The sequence below is a fragment of the Eriocheir sinensis genome, chromosome 43 (genome assembly GCF_024679095.1).
Source record: "Eriocheir sinensis breed Jianghai 21 chromosome 43, ASM2467909v1, whole genome shotgun sequence".
In the NCBI taxonomy this organism is placed as follows: Eukaryota; Metazoa; Arthropoda; class Malacostraca; order Decapoda; family Varunidae; genus Eriocheir; species Eriocheir sinensis.
The window spans coordinates 10,600,828-10,625,677 of record NC_066551.1 but is presented as its reverse complement, the minus strand read 5'-3'; the positions used below and the strand labels follow the sequence as shown (position 1 = coordinate 10,625,677).

The 24,850-nt window shown below is 43.5% G+C and overlaps 1 protein-coding gene across 1 annotated transcript in view; it reads left to right on the top strand.

The window, feature by feature from the left end:
* Positions 1 to 9,955: 9,955 nt before the first annotated feature.
* LOC127010457 (uncharacterized) overlaps positions 9,956 to 24,850 on the top strand; it is a 101,790-nt gene continuing 86,895 nt past the window's right edge. The window contains exon 1 of the mRNA XM_050884652.1: positions 9,956 to 10,320. The gene's annotated coding sequence lies outside the window, so the exon portion shown is untranslated. The remainder of the gene's footprint in view (positions 10,321 to 24,850) is intronic.

Below are 24,850 nucleotides of genomic sequence, written 5' to 3'. Positions count from 1 at the left end.
ATACGTTAACCACCTCCTCCTTCTCCTCCGCCGCCGCTGGTCTTGATTCGAGGAAATAAGAGGTAAGAGGAAAGGTGAGCTCGTCCGGCTATGAATCTCTCTCATAAGGAGCTTCCAGGAGACGAAATACCTGGAGGCGGCTTTGGAGGATGTTAGGTATATAGAACAGTTAGGGGAAGGAGAGCACTTGGTAAAGAAAACCACTGCAACGACTGCTAATTAGGCTGCTGCAAGAAAGGATGGCGCCACTATAAAACACTTGTTTGCGCCATGACGGGCTGGGGTCGACTACTATCCAGGCCCCTCAAAAAAGCCAACCGGCGCTATAGTCGGAGACGTAAAAGAAAAAAAAGGGCAACTGATGCGACAGTAGTAAATATGAGTAATAAATATATAACACTCCCACTATCAACAATAACAGCAACAACAACAACAACAAGTACTACTACTACTACTACTACTACTACTACTGTTACAACTACTACTGTTACTACTACTAATATAACTACTGCTATTACTACTACTACTACTACTACTACTACTTCTACTACTACTACAACTACTACTACTACTACTGTTACTACTACTAATATACCGTCTGCTATTATTACTAATCCTACCACTACTACAACTACTACTACTACTACTACTACTACAACTACTACTACTACTACTACTATATATAGAAAGATAAAAAAGAAGACAAAGAGATAAAGAATCCAGCCCAAGTAAAAATAAACAATCCAAGCCAGAGCGGAAAACAAACAAATAAACACACACAAAAAACAGTCAATTAACGAGCTAAACTAACAGAATTAGAAACAGAGAAAAAAAACAACAAGAAAAGGGCCTAGACAGAAACCGTATTCCTCGAAGCTCATTTGGAGAGACCGAAAAAAAGGAACCAGAGGAGGGAGGAGGAGGAGAAGGAGGAGGAGGAGGAGGGGAAGGAGGAAGAGGAGAAGGAGAAGGAGGAGGAGGAGGAGGAGGAGAAAAAGGAGGAGGTAGTGGATCCAGAATGGCCCTCGGAAAAAAGAGAGGATGGAAAAAAAAGATAAAGAACATTGAATCCTTACTTTTTTGGGCCTTTTTTTTGCCTCCTCTGCCACACCGTTACCGAGGGCCGTGGAGCGCCGCCGAAGCCTCCCGGGCCTGTGGGGGAGAGAAAAATAAAATAAGTAGAGTCTGAAGGCGAGTGGAGGCGGCGGCGAGGGAGGCGTGGAAGACAGTGATACAGGTGGCGAGTAACTTTGTGGAATGATGATATATGATGCTTCCACTCTCTCTCTCTCTCTCTCTCTCTCTCTCTCTCTCTCTCTCTCTCTCTCTCTCTCTCTCTCTCTCTCTCTCTCTCTGTGCCTACCTAGCTATTTCTATTTATCTATCTATATCTATCTATCTATCTATCTATCTATCATTCTTCTTATGCATCCCTATCTCTCTCTCTCTCTCTCTCTCTCTCTCTCTCAGGAAAAAAAAATAATAAAAGGTGAAATTCAATCAAATACTCTCCATGACGAAATCGAGAAAAATGTTAACGCGTTTGAAGTCAACTCGCTTACTGGTTTTTTTTTTTTCTCATTTATTATTTTCAGGAATATTTACAAGCGCGTAAAAACACACATTCAAAACATACGCATAGGCAAAGGGAACAAAAAAGACAAAAAAAGTAGATGAATAGATAGACAGCTAGATAGATAAGGAGATAGATGGACAGATAGATAGATAGATTGATGCACAGAGAGAGAGAGAGAGAGAGAGAGAGAGAGAGAGAGAGAGAGAGAGAGAGAGAGAGAGAGAGAGAGAGAGAGAGAGAGAGAGAGAGAGAGGGGGGGTCGCTACACACAATATCTTCGGGCAGAAAAATGACCGGAAACTAAAACTCGCGGACAGTCCAAAAGAAAACCTCACACACACACACACACACACACACACACACACACACACACACACACACACACACACACACACACACACACACACACACACACACACACACACACACACACACACACACACACACACACACACACACATTCCCAATGGAGAATGATAAAAAAGGACTTTGCAATTGACAATAAGCTTCCATTTCATAGCTACAAGCCTTTCTCTTTTCTCCCTTCTCTCTTTTTCCTTTATTTCCTTGTTTCTTCCCTATTTTCTCTCTCCCTCACCCCCTTCATCCCTCTCTCTACTTTTACAAACATCAAGCAATTAGATATGTTGAAAATATTAACTTTTGTGGCACAGAGGGCGTACCTATTGTCTCACACACACACACACACACACACACACACACGCACACACACACACACACACACACATACACACACAATGCGAGGCAGCTTGTGGGTATACATATCTCAGGCTGTCTGTCTGTGTATATATATGCGTGTGTGTGTATACGTGACAGTGAACGTTTCGATGTATGTATGAATATATGTATGTACGTATATATGTGTGTATCCTAGCGCGCAAAATTCTCCGTTAGCGCCGCCGGGGTGGACCGAAGCCAAACTGGTGATGAATTTATCGCTGCCGCGGCGCCGAAATAAATTGATGCAGCGAACTCTCCCGACAGCCGATGTCAACAAAGGCGGCGGAGGACACGGGAGGCTTAATTCTCTACGCAAACCCGACCGAGCCCTATTGGCGTGTGTGTGTGTGTGTGTGTGTGTGTGTGTGTGTTGTAGTAGTAGTAGTAGTAGTAGTAGTAGATAGGGGAGAGGGAAGGGTGAGAAAGGGAGGAGGGAGAAAAAGAGAGTGGGAAGGGAGAGGAGAGGAGTAAAAGAGAAGGAAAGAGGGAGAAAAGAGAAGGGGAAAGGAGTAGGGGAGAAGAGAAGGGAGATCGGAGAGATGAGGAGGGGGAAGAGAGAGAATAGATAGATGTGGATAGATAAATAGATAGACAGAGATAAACACAGACCAGATCAGACTAAAAAACACAAGACCTGCAAAAAAAATAGTTAAGCGAGGAAAAAGATAGAGAGCAAATGAATAAAAAGAAAGAGAGAAACAGAGAGAGGAGAAAAAGAAAAGACAAAAAAGTACATCCAGTCGATCTTTTTCCTTTTATTTCTTCGGAAGTGGAATGTGAGAGAGGAACCGAAGACCGTGTTGGTGCCACAGCCGAAAAAAGAGGAAAAAAAGAGGAAAAAAGAAAAAAAGAACATCGAACTTCCTGACAGAGAACAAAAGATGAAATAAAACGAAAAACAAAGGATGCGGATTATAAAAGAAAGGGAAAAAAAGATGAAAAAAAAGCAAAACCAAAAATATGCAGCAATAACGCAAACAAACAAAACAAACAGATATAGAAACTCACATTGCACATAAAACAGAAGGAAGAAAAACATGTAGAAGAAAGCACAATAAAACACACCAATTATTCAACTGCCTATCTATTAAACAATCTATCTACCTATCTATCTATCTATCTATCTGTTTATCTATCGATCTGCCTCTCTCTTTAGCTATCTATTTTTTTTAATAATTCATGAAACACAAAACACAAAATAGAAAAAAAAAAAAATCTGGCTACTTATTTATCTATCGATCTATTTATATATTTATATTTACTTGCATATCCTGTAATTCATAATAAAACACAAAGGATATAATAGAAAAAAAACACCATCTCTCTCTATTTATCTTCACATATTTATCTATTTATCTCTATTTTTAGAAACACACACACACACACACACACACACACACACACACACACACACACACGAATCATAAAACACAAAAGCCACACAACGGAAGCTAAACAGATAAAACAGAGGAGAGAAAAACAACACGCGCACGCACACAAACTCCAGCTCCGAGCGCCCGCCGGGATAAATCTTTTGAGGCGAATTTCACCTTTTCTCTCACTGTCCCCAACACTCACGACACACTCAGGTAGAAAACAAATATATAAGTTTTCTAGAGACCAGTAAGAGAGACCACCAACTCGCCCAAACCTTCTCCTCCTCCTCCTCCTTGTGTTATTTTTCCTCCTCTCTTTCTCTTACTTTTTCTCCATCTCCTTTTCCTCCTTCTCTTCCTTCTTTTCGTTTTCTCTCTCTCTCTCTCTCTCTCTCTCTCTCTCTCTCTCTCTCTCTCTCTCTCTCTCTCTCTTCTGTTTTTATTTCACCTCCATGTATTGCCTCTTCAACACACACACACACACACACACACACACACACGATCTTTCCTACCTTCCTCCCTTCTTTCCTTCCTTCCTTCCTCCCTTCCTCTTCTTCTTCCCCATCACCTTCCTCTTTCAACGCTTCCTCTCACCTGCGTCACTTCTTCCTCTCTTCCCCAGATTCTCATTCCTGCATAAAAAAATACTCCATCTTCCTCTTCCTTGATCCACTTCATTTGTTTTCCCCTTCTTCGCTTCCGCTGTTTTCCTTTAACTTTTCCCTTTTTCTGTTTGTTTATTTTCTCTACATTTTTACTTTTCATTCTCATTCAACACTTCATTCTCCCTTCACGATCTTACTTCTCTTCTTCCTCCTCCTCCTCCTCCTCCTCCTCCTCCCCTCCTCCTCCTCCTCCTCCTCCTCCTATACTCTTTCTGTTTTCTTCTCTTCTCTTCTGCTTCTCCTCCTTTGGGAATTCTTTGCTCAGGTATTGGTAAAAACTGGCAAGCATGCGGATGTCGGGGGGGGGAGGGGGGGGGGGAGGGAGGAGGAGGAATAGGAGGAGGAGGAGGAGGAATAGGAGGGGAGGAGGAGGAGGAGGACTAGGGAAGACGCCTGCAGGTATACGTGGAGAGTTGGTATTGAAGGAAAGAGAGAGAGAGAGAGAGAGAGAGAGAGAGAGAGAGAGAGAGAGAGAGAGAGAGAGAGAGAGAGAGAGAGAGAGAGAGAGAGAGAGAGAGAGAGAGAGAGAGAGAGAGAGAGAGAGAGAGAGAGAGAGAGAGAGAGAGAGAGAGAGAGAGAGAATAAGAGAGGAGAGAGAGAGAGAGGGAAATGAAGAGAGAGAGAAGAGATGGAGAGAGAGAGAGAGAGAGAGAGGAGAGAGTGAGAGAGAGAGAGAGAGAGAGAGAGAGAGAGAGAGAGAGAGAGAGAGAGAGAGAGAGAGAGAGAGAGAAAACGTGAGAGGTTTATTACATCTTTCATTTCTTGTAGCTATTCGAGGTGAAGAATCGAGTACAGTTCTCTCTCTCTCTCTCTCTCTCTCTCTCTCTTGCAGCTCTTCTCTTCCTCTTCCCTTTAGTCTTCCTTTCATTCGCTCTTCCCATATCTCTCCTTCTTTGTCCTTCTCTTCCTTCGCCCATCACTTCTTCGCACGTTCTTCCTCCCGTTTATTCTCTTTCCTTTCCTCTCCCTCCTTTTTCTCCTCTCCCTTCCCCTTCTCCTGCTCCGCCTCCTCTTAACTTTTCCTCCCTTGTCATTTTTCGAGCTTTCAGCCAAGCACGCAACACAGCAACAGCAACAACACAAACACACGAACACAAACACAGAGGCAACACAAGCGGAGGAACACACGAATGGAGCACACACAAAAAGACGTCTTCTTCAATACAACACAACTGCCACCACCACCACCACCAACAACAACAACAACAACAACAAGAAAAAACAACTTAGGAGAGAATTGAAGCTTTTGCAGCGAAAAAAAATAAACAGACCGAATGAAATAGAAAAAAAACAGAGCGAATGAAATAGGAAAACAACAAAAAAGAAAAGCGGTTCATCTATTATTGCTTTTCTTTCAATTATTTTTTTCTATCTCTGCATTCATGATTTGTTTCCATGCTCTTATTTGCCTCTTTATCGTTTTATTTTCTTATTTAACGTAACGCTCATGATGGATAATATTTTTTTTTCTCTCGCTTTCAATCCAAAATATAAACACGAGTTTCCATTTGTTTTTTTTTTATCATTTATTGACGTTAAAATTTATCAAGGAATGCGCAGTGTTGGGAGAGAGAGAGAGAGAGAGAGAGAGAGAGAGAGAGAGAGAGAGAGAGAGAGAGAGAGAGAAAAAAAAATGGTTGATCGAAAGCACAACACAACATGTACATACAAAAAGGAGAAGAGAACAAAAGAAAGTCGTGAAAATAAGAAGGAAATAGAGAAATGTGAGATGCTGGAAAGGGTGCAGGAAATCAACACAATGAGCATACACCAAAAAAAGGGAACAAAGGAAAGGAAAGTACCATAGAAAAAGATACCCCCCAAAAATAGTAAAAATTTATAGAAATAGTAGGAAGAGGGCAGACATGATACCCAAAGAAAAGGTAAAAAAAAAAAAAAACAGCAAAATCATAAAACACGTAAAAATAAAGAAAAATAATAGAGTTAAATGGTTGAGAACACACAATGAACATACCCATAAGAAGGAAAAAATAGTAAAAAACAAAAGAACACAACAAAATATTAAATAGAACATCCCCTTCCCCCCCAAAAAAAATAAAGAGGGGTAGAGAAGGAAACAGAATAAAAAGGAAGGGTAAGGTAAAGTAAGGTAGGGTAAGGGCACGCGAGAAACTGTGTGTGTGTGTGTGTGTGTGTGTGTGTGTGTGTGTGTGTGTGTGTGTGTACAACAGAGAAAGGTGTAGCAGGGAGGGGTCTGAGGTGTACTCGTATCTACCTAGGGATGATGACCCGGCTAGGGAGGGAAGGAAAAAGCTGGACGGGGAAGGAATGAGTTTAGAGCAAGACTGTTAATTCGAAGAAGGGAAGGAATGAGAACGAAAGACAGGGAGGAAGGAAGGATGAGAGAGAAAGAAGAGCCAGAAAGGGTACTGAGAGGAAGAAAATAAAATAGACTAAGAGGAGAAACAAATAAAGCAAATGAAAGATTTTAAAGTAAAAACACGAAAACACGAAGAAGAAAGGGAAAAGGAACCAAGAAATGAAGAAGGGACTAAAAAAGAGAGAAAGGGAAGGAGGGAGGAAGAAAGAGAAAGAAGAACCAGAAAGGGTACTGAGAGGAAGAAAATAAAATAGACTAAGAAGAGTAACAAATAAAACAAATGAAATGGACTTGAAAGAACAATGAAGAGAAGGAAAACACGAAGAAGAAAGGGAAGAGGGACCAAGAAATGAATTAAGAGCAAGACTGTTAATTCGAAGAAGGAAGGGAATGAGAAAAAGAGGAAGGGAGGGAGAAAAAGAGAAGAGGAAACACCAGGAAGGGTAATGAGAGAAGGAGGAAAATAAAAACCAAAGACTAAGAGGAGAAAAAATAAAGCGAATGAAGGAGACTTTAAAGAATGGTGAAGAGCAAGAAAACACGAACAAGAAAAGAGAAAAGAGGGACCAGGGAATAAACGAAAGGATGCCTGGGGGGGGGGGGGGTAGTAGTTAGGGAAGGGCATGGGTGGGAAGACAAGAGGAAGGGCGGCAATTTAGCGGGAGATGAGAAAAGTAGAAGGAACAAATTTAGGCAGAGAGGGAAGATAACCGTGGAGAGGGGAATGGAGAGCGAAAAAATCGGGGAATCATTTAGTGAGAGAAAATAGAGGAAGGGACGAAAGAAAGGGTAGAGTTGTAATGGGAGAGTAAGTGAGGGGGAGGAAAACTAGGAAGAGAGGGTGATAGGAAGGGTGGATATAGAGGAAGGCAAAGGTGAAGCAAAATAATGAAGGTTGTAGAAAGGAAAAAAAGTGGAAATGAGGCGAAGAAAAAAATGAAGGTTGTAGAAAGGAAAAAAACTGGAAATGAGGCGAAGAAAAAAATGAAGGTTGTAGAAAGGAAAAAAAAAGTAGAAATGAGGATAAGAAAAAAATGAAGGTTGTAGAAAGGAAAAAGTGGAAATGAAAACTGAAGGAAGAATAGAGGAACAAATAGATGGGTGGAGTAAATGGGGAGAGGGAGGAAAGGAGAGAAAAATCTGAGGAAGGGAAAACAGGTGAGGGGGAGAGAAGTTTGTGGAGAGGAAAAGAAGTTGAAACGGAAATATGTAATGAAGTATGATGCAAACGAATTCTCTCTCTCTCTCTCTCTCTCTCTCTCTCTCTCTCTCTCTCTCTTTTCTTCAGTCACGCCTCAGGTGTAATCGAGTTATGATAATGTGAGTCTCTTCTTCCTCTTCCTTTCCCTATTCCCCTTTTTCTTCCTCCCTCTACTCATGTTGTTCCTCTTCCTCCTCCTCCTCCTCCTCCTCCTCCTCCTCCTCCTACTCCTTACCTCCTTTCCCTTCCTCTATCCTAGGAACTCACAGAGGCAAACACTAACTTTATCTGCAACACAAACTCTCTCTCTCTCTCTCTCTCTCTCTCTCTCTCTCTCTCTCTCTCTCTCTCTCTCTCTCTCTCGTGCGTGGGTGGGTGCAGGTTCACAGTTCACACGCATCAAGACACGCACATGCATAACAGGAACACACACACACACACACACACACACACACACACACACACACACACACACACACACACACACATATTTAGGATGGGGAAGGAAAGAAAAGGGGAGGAGGAGGAGGAGGAAAGGAAAGATGCGGACAAACGTTGACACGAACACCAAACAGTCATGGAAACTTGGTCAGAAACACACACACACACACACACACACACACACACACACACACACACACACACACACACACACACACACATATCCAAAACGCAGACACGCACGCAAACATATAAAACAAGCCTGCGGGAAGAGGAGGAAAGGTAAGCGAGGCAAGCAAACTGGGAGAGAGGAGGAAAACAGGGAGAGAGGGAGGAGGGAAGGAAGAAGGAAGGGAGGGAGGGAGGGAAATTAAAGGGATCTGTCAGGTAAAACGGCAGGGAAGGGAGGGAGAATGAAGAGGTGAGGAAAGGGAAGGGAGGGGAGAAAAAAGAGGAAAAGAAAGGAAAGGAAAGGAAAGGAAAGGAAAGGAATGGAAAGGAGGCAAGGAAAGGAAAAAAGGGAGGAGTCTTACAAGGTAGGAAGGTGAGGAAAGGGAAGGGAGGGGAGAAAAAACGGGAAAAGAGAGGAAAGGAAAGGAAAGGAATGAAAAGGAAAGGAAAGGAAAGGAGAGGAACCGAAAGGAGAGGAAGAAAGGGAGGAGTCTTGCAAGGTAGGAAAAGATATTGGAAAAGATATAGGAAGCCAGGTTAGCAGGGAGAGAAATTCATGCAAGCAACAATGGAGGAAGAGAGTTTGGGAGGAAATGAGAGGAGGAGGAGGAGGGAAGAGGGGGGTAGGGAGGAGAGGAAGTATAGGAGGTGGAGGAGGAGGAGGAGGCGGATGCGTACTGAAGGAAGAACGATGGTGGAAAGGAGCGAATGCGAGAGAAAGAGAATGAAAGAGAGAGAGAAGGAGGTGGCTGGGCGCCGGAATATGGCTGAAAGGAGAATGACGGACAGATGGAGAGGAAGAAACGAAGGAGGAAGAATGGAGGAAAGAGATGGAGGAAAGGAAAGTGATGGAGGGAAGGATGTTCGGGCGGGATGAGGGAAACGGGAGCATAAAGGAACTGAAGGAAACGGATTGAAAAGGCGGCAGGAGGGAAAAGAATGGAGTACGGACTAGAAGAGGAGGAGGAGGAGGAGGAGGAGGAGAGAGGATAGACGCGATGCTATGAAGAGGAAACACTCAGGAAAAGGCGTGGGTAGGAGAGCTGTGAGGAAAAGGTTAAATGAAAAAAAGGGAGTATAAGGGGAAGGCAATAGGAGGAGGAGGAAGAGAAGGAGGAGGAGTTTGGGGAGTGCTGGAGGACGAGGAAGGGGTATGAGGGTAAGTCAGGAATAGGGGAGTGAGACAAGGGGTATAAAGGGAAAGGATGAAAGGTTAGTGTGAAGGGGAAGCAAGAAGGTAAGGATGGAGAGAAAGAAACAAAGGAGGAACAATGGAAGAGATGGAGGAAAGTCATGGAGGGAAGGATGAGGGGGCAGGATGAAGGCAACTGCACCGCAAAGAACTAGAAAGGGATGTGTGAGGGGGAAAGAAGAGCCAGTAAGGAAACGTCACTAGAGTAAGGATGGAGAGAAAGAAACGAAGGAGGAACAATGGAAGAGATGGAGGAAGGTGTTGGAGGGAAGGATGGGAGGACAGGATGAAGGCAACTGCACCACAAAGGAAGTGTAGGAAAGGGATATGTGAGGGGGAAGAGGAGCCAGTAAGGTCACGTCACTAAAGGTCCTCTCCTGCAGGTGGCGCCGGCGGAGTGCGCATCGCCAAGCTGGACGTGCCCGCCGTGGCCCTCGAGGGGGACGACGTGCACCTCCGCTGTGACTACGAGGACGAGGGCGGCTCCAGCCTCTACACCCTCAAGTGGTACAAGGACAACCAGGAGTTCTTCAGACACCAGCCAGGCCGCCACAGGGACAGCGACGACCGGTGCAGCGACCACCACACCTACCACGTGGAGGGCGTCAGCGTGGACGTGAGTACACATTTGAGTACTTTTACCTGTATTGTCTTAACTTGTCACCTGTGCTTTTTTTTTTTTACAACAAAGGAGGCAGCTCAAGGGCACAAAAAAAGGAAACAATAATAAAAAAGCCCGCTACTCCCTGCTCCTAAAAAAAAAAGAATCATAAGAAGTGGCCGAAAGAGAGGTCAGTGGCCGAAAGAGAGTTACCTCGGTCGTGTGTTGATTGATTTATCGGTGAGTCATTGCCGTGTTTGCCTCCTGAGTCTTGTGTTAGTCATGTGTTGAGTCAGTTTTGTTTGGCATCCGAGTCATGTGTTACCCTCATATACTACTTCCTATCTTGGCCGTGTACTTTTTCTCCTTTCCTTTTCTCTCTTTCCTCTCTTCATCTTCTCCCTCCTCTCCTGTGCTTAAGTTACCTGAGCCGTGTCTTACCTGAGTCATCTGAGTCACTCGTGTTTGCCTCCTGAGTCATATGCTACCTGAGTTCCGTGTTGTGTGAGTCACCTTTCTTTAGGATTCGAGTCGTGCGCTACCTAAGTCACCTGTATGCGAGTCCTCTGAGTCCTGCTACATAAGTCCCATTTGTTTGCCGCCTCAGTCCAGTGTTGCCATAGTCACCAGCGTCACGTAGGTCACTGAATTCCTTATAGTCTTTAATTACTCGCCTCGCATATCTTATGTGAGGCACCAACGCGGCAATGTTCTCATATATAATAAAAAAAAGTGATGGAGTCAGCTTCTTAGGGTCACTGCAGGGGTGGGGGAAGAGGGGAGGGGGAAGGTGCACGTTGGAAAAGTAAGGAGGGGGGAGGGGGAGGCGGGTCCATAATGATCTTTTCACATACCCCTCAGCCCTCCCCTCCTCCCTCCCTCCTTCCCTCCCTCCGTCCACGCCGTTAATTCTCACTAACTTTTGTGAAACTTAAGAGAATTTGCCTTCTTCCCGGGACTTGAGATTCTTAAATGAAAGAATAATCCTCGTTGGCAAATTTGTACACTTCTTTATTTTTTCTTTAGGGGAAAGTTGTGGCCGGGACGATGCTGAGGCAGGCCAGGCAGGGGGGTGAGGGGGGGAAGGGAGGAGGGGGGAGAACGGGGAGGAAGAGGGAAGAATGGGGAGGGACGGGGAAGGAAGGTTAGATGGAGGAAAGACACGGAAGGCGGACGAAGGAAGGCTTAAAGAATTGGAGAGAAAATAAAAAGGGGAGGGTAAGAGAGGAAGGAGGCTGTAGGAGAGAGAGAAAATGAGGATAGGAGAGAGAAAAAAATTGAAGAGAAAATACACGACTAAGATAGGAAGCAATATGTGAGAGAGAAGAGAGGAGAGAGGAGAAGAAAAGGAGAGAAAGTACACGGCTAAGATATGAAGCAGTATGTGGGAGAGAAGAGAGAAGATGAGAGGAGAGAGAAGAAAAGGAGAGAAAGTACACGGCTAAGATATGAAGCAGTATGTGGGAGGAAGAGAGAAGAGAGGAGAAGAAAAGGAGAGAAAGAACACGGTTAAGATATGAAGCAGTAAGTATATGAAAGAGAAGAGAAAGAAAAGGAAAAAAAGAAAGGAGGAGGAGAAAAGGAAAGGTGAGAACGTACTGTACAAGGCAGGTGATGAATGCAGATACAGGAGAGAAAAGTGCTGCAGGAATTTGGTGTGTAGGGAGCGGGGGCGATAGAGAGGAGTGAAAAAAAACCACATTGTGAGGAGATAAAAAAAGAAGACAATCAAATGCCCCTATAATGTGCTGCAGGAATGTGGTGTGTGAGACAGGAGTGATAAAGGGATTAAATGAAAAGAAAAAAAAACCAGTGTAGAGATGAGTGGAAAAAATAAACAATGTGTAGAGATAAGGAAAGGGATAATCAAATGCGCCTATAATGTGCTGCAGGAATGTGGAGTGGCGGGAGTGATAAAGGGAACGAATGAAAAAAAAAACAGTGTAGAGACGAGTGGAAAAAATAAACAATGTGTAGAGATAAGGAAAGGGACAATGAAATGCGTTTATAGTATGCTGCAGGAATGTGATGTGTATGTTGGGGGAGTGGTAAAGAAAAGTAAAATAAATTGTATAGATAAAAAAAAAGGACGAACAAATACGGCTATCAACAGAATTAATAAAAGCACGATCTATCATTTCCTTTAAGTCATAACGATACCGCCTCCTGCAGTATCTTGATGACTGCCTCTGAACTTTTCTTTGTCTTATATTTTAACTCGCATTATAATTTCAAGTGGAGACAAAAAGAGAAGGGCACCGAGTTAATATTACTCATCTCTCTCTCTCTCTCTCTCTCTCTCTCTTAGCTTTATTTAGGCAAGCTGGGTTTAAAAAAAATGTACATATAAAGAAAACTAATATAACTGTAGCTATAAATAAATGTTTCAAATTTTTCTCTCTCTCTCTCTCTCTCTCGGATTTATTTAGCCGGACGATATATCATCTTTGGCGGACGAAATTCCTCTGTGCAACCCCCGACTATAGACATTTTGGCAAGAGCTTAAATATTTTACGTTCGGGACTATTGTAGTTATTAATGTTTCGTCTGTTTTCTGGAGCTCGGAATAAACATGCGGAAAAATATTTATACGACGTGAAGGAAAAGGAAAAAAAAAAAGAGGTTAGTGTTGAAGATTATTAGAGAATTGAAGTGTACTGAGGTATAGATAGAAATAGATAGATAGATAGATGAATAAATAGATGGACAGATAAATAGATAGATAGACAAATAGATCAATAGATAGACTGTGTGTGTGTGTGTGTGTGTGTGTGTGTGTGTGTAAGGTCAGTGAAGAATACTAAAACCACTGAAGTGTTTTGAGATATAGACAGAAATAGATAGATAAATAGCGTGTGTGTGTGTGTGTGTGTGTGTGTGTGTGTGTGTGTGTGTGTGTGTGTGTGACGCGGGTTCCAACTTCTTTCCCCCTCCAACAAAGAGAGACAGGAAGGGGAGGATCTATTATCTACCCTAACTCCCTTCCCTTTACCTGCCTCCCTTCGTGCCCCCCCAACACCCCTGTACCCCTCGTGCGCCGCTATCAGGCCGGCCGGAGGATCAAAGGACACGCGCTGGAGCCCAACCAACGCAGTGCAAGTGTTGGTCTTTGATGCAAGGAAGGGGGCGCTGACCCAGGAAGAGGGGAGAGGGGGCAGGGGGAAGGGGGGGAAGCGACTCTGGCGTGTGTGTGTGTGTGTGTGTGTGTGTGTGTGTGTGTGTGTGTGTGTGTGTGTGTGTGTGTGTGTGTTCTATGGTTTGTGTTTGCTTATTTCGTCACGTAGGAAGTTACAGTATCAATGCAAGCAACTGGTTACAGTGTTACAAATAAAATAAAATAAAATATGGAAGTGATCTTTTTTTTTACCACCAGCTAATGTGACTAAGCTGGTTTTAAACGCGCGAGGTAACGTGAAATTGATTTGTAGTGGGCGACAAAGCATTGATTTCTTTTATTTTATTTCCCACGTTATTCTCCTCTTGGAAAACACACACATTATAATTAAAAAAAAATATCTATATAAACTTGCGCGAGAAGTCGAGACAAGTGTAATGGTGCAATTAAATCACATATCGTCATCCTGTGCTGCTCCACTAATCTCACTAATCGCATCTCTGCACCTCTTGATTAACAGGATTAGGGAGATTAAATCAATGAAAATCAGAGAAAATTATTAAAAGAGCCGCTCGGTCATGATTTCTTTCCCCTTGCTCTAAATGGTCAGTCATATTGTTAGGTTTCGTGACGTCAGCTTTCGTACACGTCTTGAGCCCTAACTAATATTTTGTTGTTGTTGTTGTTGTTGTTGTTGTTGTTGTTGTTGTTGGTGGTGGTGGTGGTGGTTGTTGGTAGTGGTGGTGGTTGTTGGTGGTGGTCAGTCATATTGTTAGGTTGCGTGACGTCAGCTTTCCGTACCGTTTTGAGCCCTCACTAATAGTTTTGTTGTTGCTGCTGCTGTTGTTGTTATTATCGGTACTCTTGCCGCTAACAGTATTATGGCAACGCCCACGCTTGGTTCCCTTACTAAACACCAATGGCAACTCTACATGAGCCGGTTCTGTATATACTCGTACACACATACATACACATTTTCATTCTCTTCCTCACCGTGATTGAAAACTTCGATAACATGATTGCAAAGTTTGATAATAGGGTTTTGCCAACACTTAAACTCACCCTGACAAAAGATCAACTAATAGAGCTGTATATGAATAGCTGAAAAAAATGAACCATAAAAAAAAAACATATATACACACCTACATAGACACAGCGACTACAGACATACATAACCAGATAAACACTCCCCCCTCTCCCCAGACACAAACATATCAAGTACACCTGCTGGAAAGGGAAGGCAGGTGAGCTAAGGCAGGTGGGCAGCTCGATAATAGGGAAGACCATAGCAGCTATTCTCGGTGAGCCTTCCTTAGCAGAGACGCAAAGGGACAGATAAGGGACACAAAGAGGAGGCTGATAAAGCTCAACCATGAAACTGGAAAAAAAAGATAAAATGAAGATCCGTAGAGTAGTGGTGATACTTTTTTCGTCATTCACTTTTCATCTATCTCTGTCTTCTCCCTCCTCTTACTTTTCGCTCTTCTCCTCCTCCTTCTACTTCTTTTCCTCTTCCTTCTCAATAATATTCCTGCTATTTCTTTTATTTTTTCTTCAACTGGTACTTGTTTCTCGTATTTCTTGGGATATTTACCTCTTCATATTCCTCTTTCTCCCTATTTTCCTCCTCCTCTTCCTCCGCCTCCGCCTCCTCCTCCTGCTTCTCCTCCTCCTCCTCCTCCTCCTCCTCCTCCTCCTCCTCCTTGCCTTTGAGATAGCGTTATCTACCCTCCTCTTTCCCCTCCACTTCATATGTTCCACGTCGCTCCTTTATCTCTATCTTCTCTTTACCTTCTGTGAGCCATTCCTCCTCCTCCTCCTCCACCTCCTCCTCCTCCTCCTCCTTCTCCTCCTCCGGTATGCGGGTGAAATGTTTTCACCTCAGGGAACTAGACGTCCCAGCCCAGCATAGTCTCAGGTCACCCGTGGACATGGTGTAATACCTGATCTGTCTCCCGTGCCAGGGTCACGGTGAAGCCTCTGGGCAGCAGCAGTGGTGGATTGGACTGCAGGCAGAGGATCTCTTTATGAGACAATGGCTGAAGTTCCAGGGTCCTAGTCAGCTGGACCGTGCCTAATTATTTAGGCCTGCGGTGTAAAGGAGTGTGGCGACCTCTATACTAAAAAGCCTCCCTGGGAACCAGTTGTCGGTGTGAGCTCCCCGTCCCTCCCCTCTATCGACGGTACTCCCATCCCTATTCTGCATAACAGCCGGTTCTTGTTTTCTCCTGAAAGAGATGTCTTCCGTGGGCCATTTGAGGTTGTACCTCCCGGCTTCTAGGTGGAGTTTCTGAGGGTTTTTCTTATACTCAAGGAATATTTCAGCTTTTTGGTCTATCAGGAAGGGCGTCTGATACTCTCTAGAGCTGGTGGAGAACACCTGGTGACAGGTGCCACTGGCCAGGCCTCGAAATGGTCGCAGAGTTGGGTTAGACGTTTCGGAGAGTGGGAATGAATTGCTGGTTCCTCTCCTCCCTTGCCAGCTCTGCTCTGTGTGACTACGCCGGCCCCGTTCTATGTGACAAAACTTCGAGGACAATAGCTGAAAAGCGCCGGGTTGTGAAAGTCTCTCTCGTGACCGAGGCTCAGGACAAGCGATTGGTCTTTGAGGCGTTTTCAAGACCCTGTGGGAACGAAGTCCCAGTGTTGGAGGCATCTAACACAGCAGTATCTAATTTCCATGCGCAATTTTTATCCAACTCAATTTGTGGTCATAATTTAAGTTATTTCGAAAGAGCTTTTAATATTTGTCCAAACTGTAAACTCGCTTAAATTTCTAACAATGCCTTCGAACCTTAAGTGTGACGTCTGTCCCGGACGATTTGTAGCCCAGTTCTTCCAGCTGAGTAAAACTTGCCGCCTCTGCGCTGCGTTCAAAGATTACAACTTCAGAAGGCTGTGACTGAATGGAAAGTCAAACATAATGATCTTGAAAAGAAATTCGAAGCCCTTCAGGAATTTGTTTCAAATAATGTGGCAGTGACTCCACCATCGATGGTGGGGAAGCCCTCCACCGAGACTGTGACCTCTCCAGACGAATCTCCTGCTGCACGGGAGGACGTGTTACCTGCCTCACAGGTTGACTCCCAGCTTGCCTCACAGGTTGACTCCCAGCCTGACTCACAGGCTAACCCCCAGCCTACCTCACAGGCTAACTCCCAGCCTGCCTCACAGGCTAACCCCTAGCCTGACTCACAGGCTAACCCCCAGCCTGCCTCACAGGACAACCGCCAGCCTGCCTCACAGGCTGACCCCCAGCCTGCTTCACAGGCTAACTCCCAGCCTGCCTCACAGGACACCTTCCAGCCTGCCCCACTTAACGCTTCTCTTCCTGCATCACATGATGTCGGGTTCAAACCTGTAAGGAATGGAGCCAAACCGAAGCAGGCAACCAAGAATTTACTGACCCCCACTACCTTCAATAGGTTCCAGGTGCTGGCAGACACCATGGAGGATGAGTTTGAGACTCGTCTAGTTGGGGACTCCATGGTACGTGGCCAGCTGGTTGAGTTCTGTGGTCGTTCATCAAACGGCCGCAGAAAACGTTACTGCTATCCAGGTGCCAGACTGAACGACATCACCGCAGCGTGCGATGATGTCACGAGAAATGCCGACCGATACACCCTCTTTGTCATTCACGCGGGGACGAATGACGTAAAGACAACCCGTTCTGAGGAACTGCTTGGGAAATACCGCCGCATGATCAAGCAGTATAAACGAAAAACGGATGCCAGTAACATCATAATCTCAGGAATCCTCCCGAGGGTCGGTGCCGAATCTAGCTTTTACAGTAAGGCCTTCAGCACAAACAACAGATTTCAGTCCCTTTGCTCACAAGAAAACGTCCAGTTCACTAACTTGTGGAACAGTTTTTACTACGATTCAGACTTGCTCCTTGCTGGTGGCATCCACTTAAACCGTATTTGGGGCAGCCCGTTTCGGGAGGCTGCACTGTTACCAAGTGGCTCTTCGAAAGCCAAAAAACGATGAGTCGAGAACACCAGCAGCTCCACCGTAAGGGAGCACTCAACCCGCAAAACCCCCGACTCGAATCACATTAAAGCTTGCTATCTAAACGCTCGTAGCCTACGTAACAAATTTGAAGATTTATAAGTCCTCGCAGCTACAAATCATTATCACATCATCGGAATCACAGAATCTTGGACAGACACTTCAAATAGAGATTTCATTGCGGAATACAGATTACCGGGTTATACCATCCTTAGTCATGAAAGAGAGAACAGACAGGGTGGAGGCGTTATCTTTTATACCCACAACTCTCTCCATCCAGTATCCGTGAGAACAGATATTATAACCAATGTAGACACGGTCTTCATTGAAATTAAAAATAAATCTCGTAAAATAGTAATTGGACTTATCTACAGACCACCAAGGCAGACTCTTGATATCGACCACGTATTAAGTGAATTATTATTAGAAACAAGTAGCAGTTGCGAGGCAGTAATTGTTGGGGACTTTAACTTGCCAGTGAAAAGATGGGGTGAACCGTTGAACTGTCATACAGGGCATGACCTGTACACAAATTTACTAGAAAGTGATTTACATTAACACGTTCAAGAACCGACTCGGGAAAATAATATACTTGACCTTATCTTTCCAACGACAGTTGATCTAGTTAACGAAGTAAATGTTGGTCCATTTTTTTGTTCTAGCGATCACCGAACAATCACATTCAGCATCAATATGAAAGACAGTAAAGTAACTCCTAGTAAAGAAAAGATGCCTGATTATCAGAGAGCGAATTTCGTAAGTCTCCGATCAATTCTAAATAATTCTGACTGGACTGAAATCTCGGAGGAAACAGATACTGATAAATCGTGGGAGGCCTTCACCACAATATTGAACAATGCCATAAGTATATGCGTACCCTATCGTAACAGACGTTCAGCTTTTAAGAAGAAACCCAAATGGTGGAATAACGAAATTCAAAATAGCAAATCTCTTAAAAAACGCGCATACAGTAGATACATATCAACTCAGAGCGAGGCTGACAAACTAGAGTTGGACAGAATTAGCTGCGAAACCAAGGAATTGATAAAACAAAGCAAGAAAAATCTTGAAGAATATATAGCGGAAACAATCAAATCTAATCTTAAAGAATTTTTTAGCCATGTAAATAATAAAAAGTCACTCACTTGTGGTATCTGACCGCTTGCTAATGATAATGGTAACCACACGAACGATGAAAATGAAATGGCTACAATCCTAAATAACTTTCTCGCATCCGTATTTACCGACGAAGATTGTTTATCACCTCAACCACCGGAGGTAAGAAGGACCGAAAAGATGTTATGTGGCGTGCTCATCGTAGAAAGTGACATTTTACGCACAATTGAAAAGATTAAAGTAAGCAAAGCTCCTGGTCCAGACAAAATTACCCCTAGAGTTTTAAAAGAAATCAGACATCAAATTTGTAAACCGCTCTCCATCTTATTCAATAAATCTTTAACAGCTGAAAAAGTTCCGTCGGATTGGAAACTTGCAAATGTCACACCAATTTTCAAAAAGGGGGACAAGTCTCATCCAGGAAATTATCGACCAATTAGCCTGACATCTATTGTTTGTAAGTTAATGGAGACTATCATTCGCGACAATATGGTGAAATTCTTCGAAGAAAATAATATGATAAATAATTCGCAACATGGCTTCCGTAGTAAACGTTCGTGTTTAACTAACTTACTTGATTTTTTTTTATTATATTTTTGAGGTGTACGATGAAAGCAGATCAGTAGATATCATATATCTGGATTTATAAAAGGCATTTGATAAGGTTCCCCACCAACGATTGCTCAGCAAACTATTGGCGCACGGTATCTCGGGTAACATTCACAATGTGTCATCAGCAAATTTTGATACTCTGCAAGTGGGCCCCACTTGCAGAGTATCAAAATTTGCTGATGACACAGCTTTACCATCAGATCTAGATCGACTTGCACGTTGGGCCAATCAATGGCAAATGAAATTTAACGTTGACAAATGTAAAGTGTTACACATCGGAAAAAATAGCAATCGCGTTCGGTACGTAATGAATGACAAACAACTTTCTGCAGTAAGTAAAGAAAAGGATCTTGGAATCACTATATCAAGCGATTTAAAGCCCGGTCAGCATTGTTCAGATGTAGTTAAAACTGCAAACAAATTGGTTGGCTTCATCGGACGAGTCTTTAATAATAAATCGGAAAAAGTAATATTAAAACTGTATAATTCGTTGGTTCGACCCCGTCTAGAGTACTGTGTACAGTTTTGGTCTCCCTACTACAGAAAAGACGTAGAAAAATTGGAACGGGTTCAACGAAGAGTAACAAAAATGATTCCTTGGTTGAAAAATTTATCATATGAACAAAGGCTTAAAGAAGTAAATTTATTCAGCCTATCAAAACGAAGAATGCGAGGCGATCTCATAGAAGTGTTTAATATGTTTAAAGGATTCACTGATGTTAATGTGGAAGATTACTTTACAATTGATCGATCAAATAGAACAAGAAGAAATCACAATTTGAAGATAAGTGGTAAAAGATTCTCGTCGCACGAAGTTAAACACTTCTTCAATCGAGTTGTTAATGTTTGGAACTCTCTACCTTGTGATGTCGTTGATAGTACAACAGTTACGGCCTTCAAGAATAGATTAGACAAGTGTTTTGAGTCCAACCATCAACTAAGATATTCCTCATTGTCGTAATAACGTTAAGTTCTTTCGAATACTGGTGTCCTTGTCCGCTTTTATCGCTCAGTTAGTGGTAGCAGTAATGGTAGTTCTTTTCTCTTTCCTACATAATTTCCATGCAGTTTTTCCATGCTGCATGGTTCTTTCTCCTTTCCTGCCAGCTTTGGCTGGAGGGATGGGGGGTGGGGAGGAGCCTTCGCCTTTGCTGTCCTTCATCTTCCACCTTTGATTAGATAGTTAGTGTAGCTTGTCACAAACAGCCTCGTAAGGACCAGCAGGTCTGCTGTTGTTTGTTCTTCCTTTGTGTTCCTTTGTGTTCTCCTTCTCCTCCTCCTCCTCCTCCTACTACTACTACTACTACTACTACTGTTACTACATTTACTTCGATCAACAGTTTCCATTGTCCGGCAAAACGTCAGTATCAACACACACACACACACACACACACACACACACACACACACACACACACACACACACACACACACACACACACACACACACACACACACCACATGAAAAGGCGTATACACGTGTAATTTGATAAGGACGCCAATTACATTTACTCCATCGAACAGGTAATGAAGGAACTCGCGGACGTTCATTACTCAAAACATAATAACGATTGTGCTTTTGTTCCGTTTCAGTGAGAGTCATGTTTACCTGTCCGCGTAAGGCAATCACTGCACACCTGCTATACGCCACAATTTTACGACGCATTGAAAGGATGAGTTAAATGTATAATATAAAATAAATTATAAAAATAAAGGCTTAAAAGTTTCGATGTAAAGATTAAATTCCCGCCATAAAGAGTAAGACTGCAATAAATATGGACCCGGCCTCCGATAAACAGACAAGGATAAAGAGTATGCTCAAGGCCTACGAGAGGGGAGGCCTAGGGGATGGGGGGTGACGTCAGCGAGGTGCGGTCCCGCGCTCCGCTCTTGTCTCCTCTCCCCGCTCTGCGCTGTGTCTTCCCCTTTTTTTCACCTCCGTGTGTCCCACTATATAATGACTTACCCTTGATGATATTAAGGCTTATAGTACTGCCCTTCTTACTGCTCTTCATTCATTTATTTGGTGTTAGATACTGTGCTTTGTTGATGAAAACATGATGTTGTCTTATATAGTGCTTATTTTCAAGAAAAAAAAGAACCGTACTTAGTTTATTTCTTAAATGTTAATGGTAAAGAAACACTTCACATGTACATCATTATTTCTATTGCTCCCTATGTCGGGGCCTTCTCTAACATGTGCAGGTCCCAATAAATAGTCAGGGCAGTTAGGTAACTGGAAAGGAACAGCACCATCCTGGAGCCGAATCTTCATCAAGTTAGCGCCAAGTTTCCTTCCAGTTTTCTCAAAAGTGCGTTGCCTCTCGCATGATGTCCTCGGGCCTAAATTATATAAAATATATAGAATAACTGAATTTATAAAAGTAATAGATAGATAGATAGATGGTTAAAATTAAAGATTGATATAGATATACAGATATACATAAAACCACATATATATATATATATATATATATATATATATATATATATATATATATATATATATATATATATATATATATATATATATATATATATATATATCTATATATATATATATATATATATATATATATATATATATTTATATATATATATATCTATATCTCTATATATATATATATATATTTATATATATTTTTTTTTTTATATATATATATATATATATATATATATATATCTCTCTCTCTCTCTCTCTCTCTCTCTCTCTCTCTCTCTCTCTCTCTCTCTCTCTCTCTCTCTCTCTCTCTCTCTCTCTCTTGTCCCTAAAATATAAGAACGAAGTTAAAAGAAGATGAGAAGGACTTACCTGCTGTGCTTGTTTGGTGTGTAGCCGTCCCTCCCGATAGCGCGCAGCCATTTTTCGGAGAGTTCCTCAACTTTCAGGAAGGAAAACACGTGCACTTTTGGGCCGTTCCTGTAGTTTCCTTTGCAATTCGGAACTGCACACGTGTTAGGCATAACCAAATGACATTGATAGCAAAAATAAACCACTAAGGGACACTGTTTTGCGGGAAGGGATGGCTGGAGAGTAGCGCTCAGTGACCACGACCTGACCTGGGAAGATACTGAGGAGTGCGGGCTGACCCAAGGCCTTCGCTGACCTCACCCTCACCTTGATGAGTGGCTCGGCTCAGCCCCCTCCATCTCCTAGGCCTCCCCCCTCGTAGGCCTTGGTATGCTCCCCATATTAAGTCTAATTATCCTGATACAAAGTCTGAGATCCCGATAAGAAGACTGGTATAATCCCGATATAAAGACTATGATTCCGATATAAAGAACAAGATTCCGATATATAGACTGAGATCCCAATACAAAGACTGCGATCGCTATATACGGACCAAGATTTCGATATAAAGATTAATATCCGATATAAAGATTAAGATGAAGACCAAGACCCTGTTATAGAGACTGACATCCGATGTAAAGATTATCTGTGGTGACCCGGATGTCTCCCCAGCTCAGTGCCAGGGGTAATGGGTTCTGACCCTCAAGCTCAAGGGCTAATGCGTCGGAGATGAGCTTTGAGGCCACGAGCAGCTATTGCATATGCTCCCTTTATATATATGTATATATATATATATATATATATATATATATACATATATAAATATATATATATATATATATATATATATATATATATATATATATATCTATCTATATATATATATATATATATATATATATATATATATATATATATATATATATATATATATATATATATATATATATATATATATATATATATATATATATATATATATATATATATATATATATATATATATATATATATATATATATATATATATATATATATATATATATATATATATATATATATATATATATATATATAAATTAATCATATAGATATTTATAAGAAGAAGAACATAAGAACATAGGAATATAAGGAGTCTGCAGGAGGCCGGTAGACCTATACAAGGCAGCTCCTGTAAACCTAACTCCGTCATGAATTTATCTGACCTTTTCTTGGCTGTATCTATCGTACTAGTGGTGGTGTGGCAGTTTTTGGGGTCGTCTATGTAAGTGGCAGGCTCCGTGGCTGCATAGGTGGGTGACACTGTTTGGCAGCTCCCTTGTTTGCAGGTGTGCCTATGAAGGTTGTCCGGGTCTTGATTGGGGCTGTTTCTTTTCCTGCCATGGTGACGTAGCGGGGACAGGCCGTGACAGCCAGCCGCTTTCCCCTGTACCAGAGACACCGTCACGTTGTTGTTAAGCAGCGTCCTGGCCTGTTCCCGCGTCAGGCCGTTCAGATAGTTGCTTGGCACATCCAGCCTCTTCACGGGCCGCCTTCTGCCGCGCTCCCGCCTCGCGACGCGGCTGGGCCGGTACGCGTGAACGGGCGTCCCGGCGCTCTCAAAGTCCCTGATGATGCCCGCCTCGTCAAAAATCTCCTGGGTGATGCGCACCGCCTTCTCGTCACCCTGCGGCCGCATGGTCTTGGCGAACTCCCTAATGAGCCATCTGGTGGGCAGGTGTGGGTGCTGCACGATGAAGCTCATGAAGGCCAGGCAGTAGTACTGGCACGTGTTGAGGGCTACGCCCTGCAGGCCGGGCTGCTCGGTGCGGTAGTGCACGGAGGCCAGGCCGGAGCGGTTCGCCACAGCCATCACCTCGAGGGTCGGGACGATGGCAAAGTTGCTGTCAAAGAAGCAGTACTCGCCGTCCAGGCCACGGTAGAGCAGCACAGCGTGCACCATGGCGTCGTCGCACGCCTCGCCGGGGAAGTAGAGGGTGTGGGGGGGCCCAGACTTCATCCACAGCTGCACGCCCTGGCCGGGGGCCAGCTCGAAGGAGTGTTTCTGGGAGCAGTGGACGTAGCGGAGCTTTCCGGCAAGGCGGCCTCGGCCGCAGTCCAGCAGCTCCTGGACCTCCTCGCAGTACATGACCCGCACGCGCTCCATGGCGGGGAAGTATTCCCCGAGAATGCTCACGTCAGGCGTCTGCTTGGCCATTGCTGGTGTTGGCACTCAGAGAGTGTTACCCTACTTTGGGTGTGACCAGACACATCACCTCGGTTTTGGAAGGGTGAATTTAGGGAGCTTGGAGTTGACATTGCACGGGGGCGAGTCTAGAGCTGGTGGCACTCACCAAGCCTATAGCCATGTATGCATGCCTATTAAATCCACGCTACGCCTAATTAACACCGTGTGTCTGGGGGGGTCATCAACTTTTGGGAACATTCCAATAAAACTGAGAGGGCTTCCATAGGGAAACCGAAGTGTTTAGGAGGTGGCCCGGCCCAGGCCACGAATGCTTAACGCTGGTAGCCTCAGGGCCTGGGGAGGAGGTGCGACCCAGACCTTGAATGCTTACAGTTTCTTGCTTTCCGAAGGGCTCCTCCCGGCCCTCTATGACATCATAATCCGAAAAATGGGCCACTACAGATGACCCCTTCTTTGTTAATCCATCCAAACCCTTGTCCCATTTTCACCTTTCTTAGTAACCTCTCCCTTCCTATCTCACCCATTCACTATCACCTTTAACACTGTCTCTCCTTCATGCCCAGCACCCTTACCCTTCACGCCCTCCTCAGAGTACACAATGATTCACAAGGATGCGCAAGGACATAACTAGACTACAAGAAGTCAGACTGACGGACGACACACGGCAGCTCCTGAGACTGGGTTATTCAACAAATTATCTCCCCGTCCATAG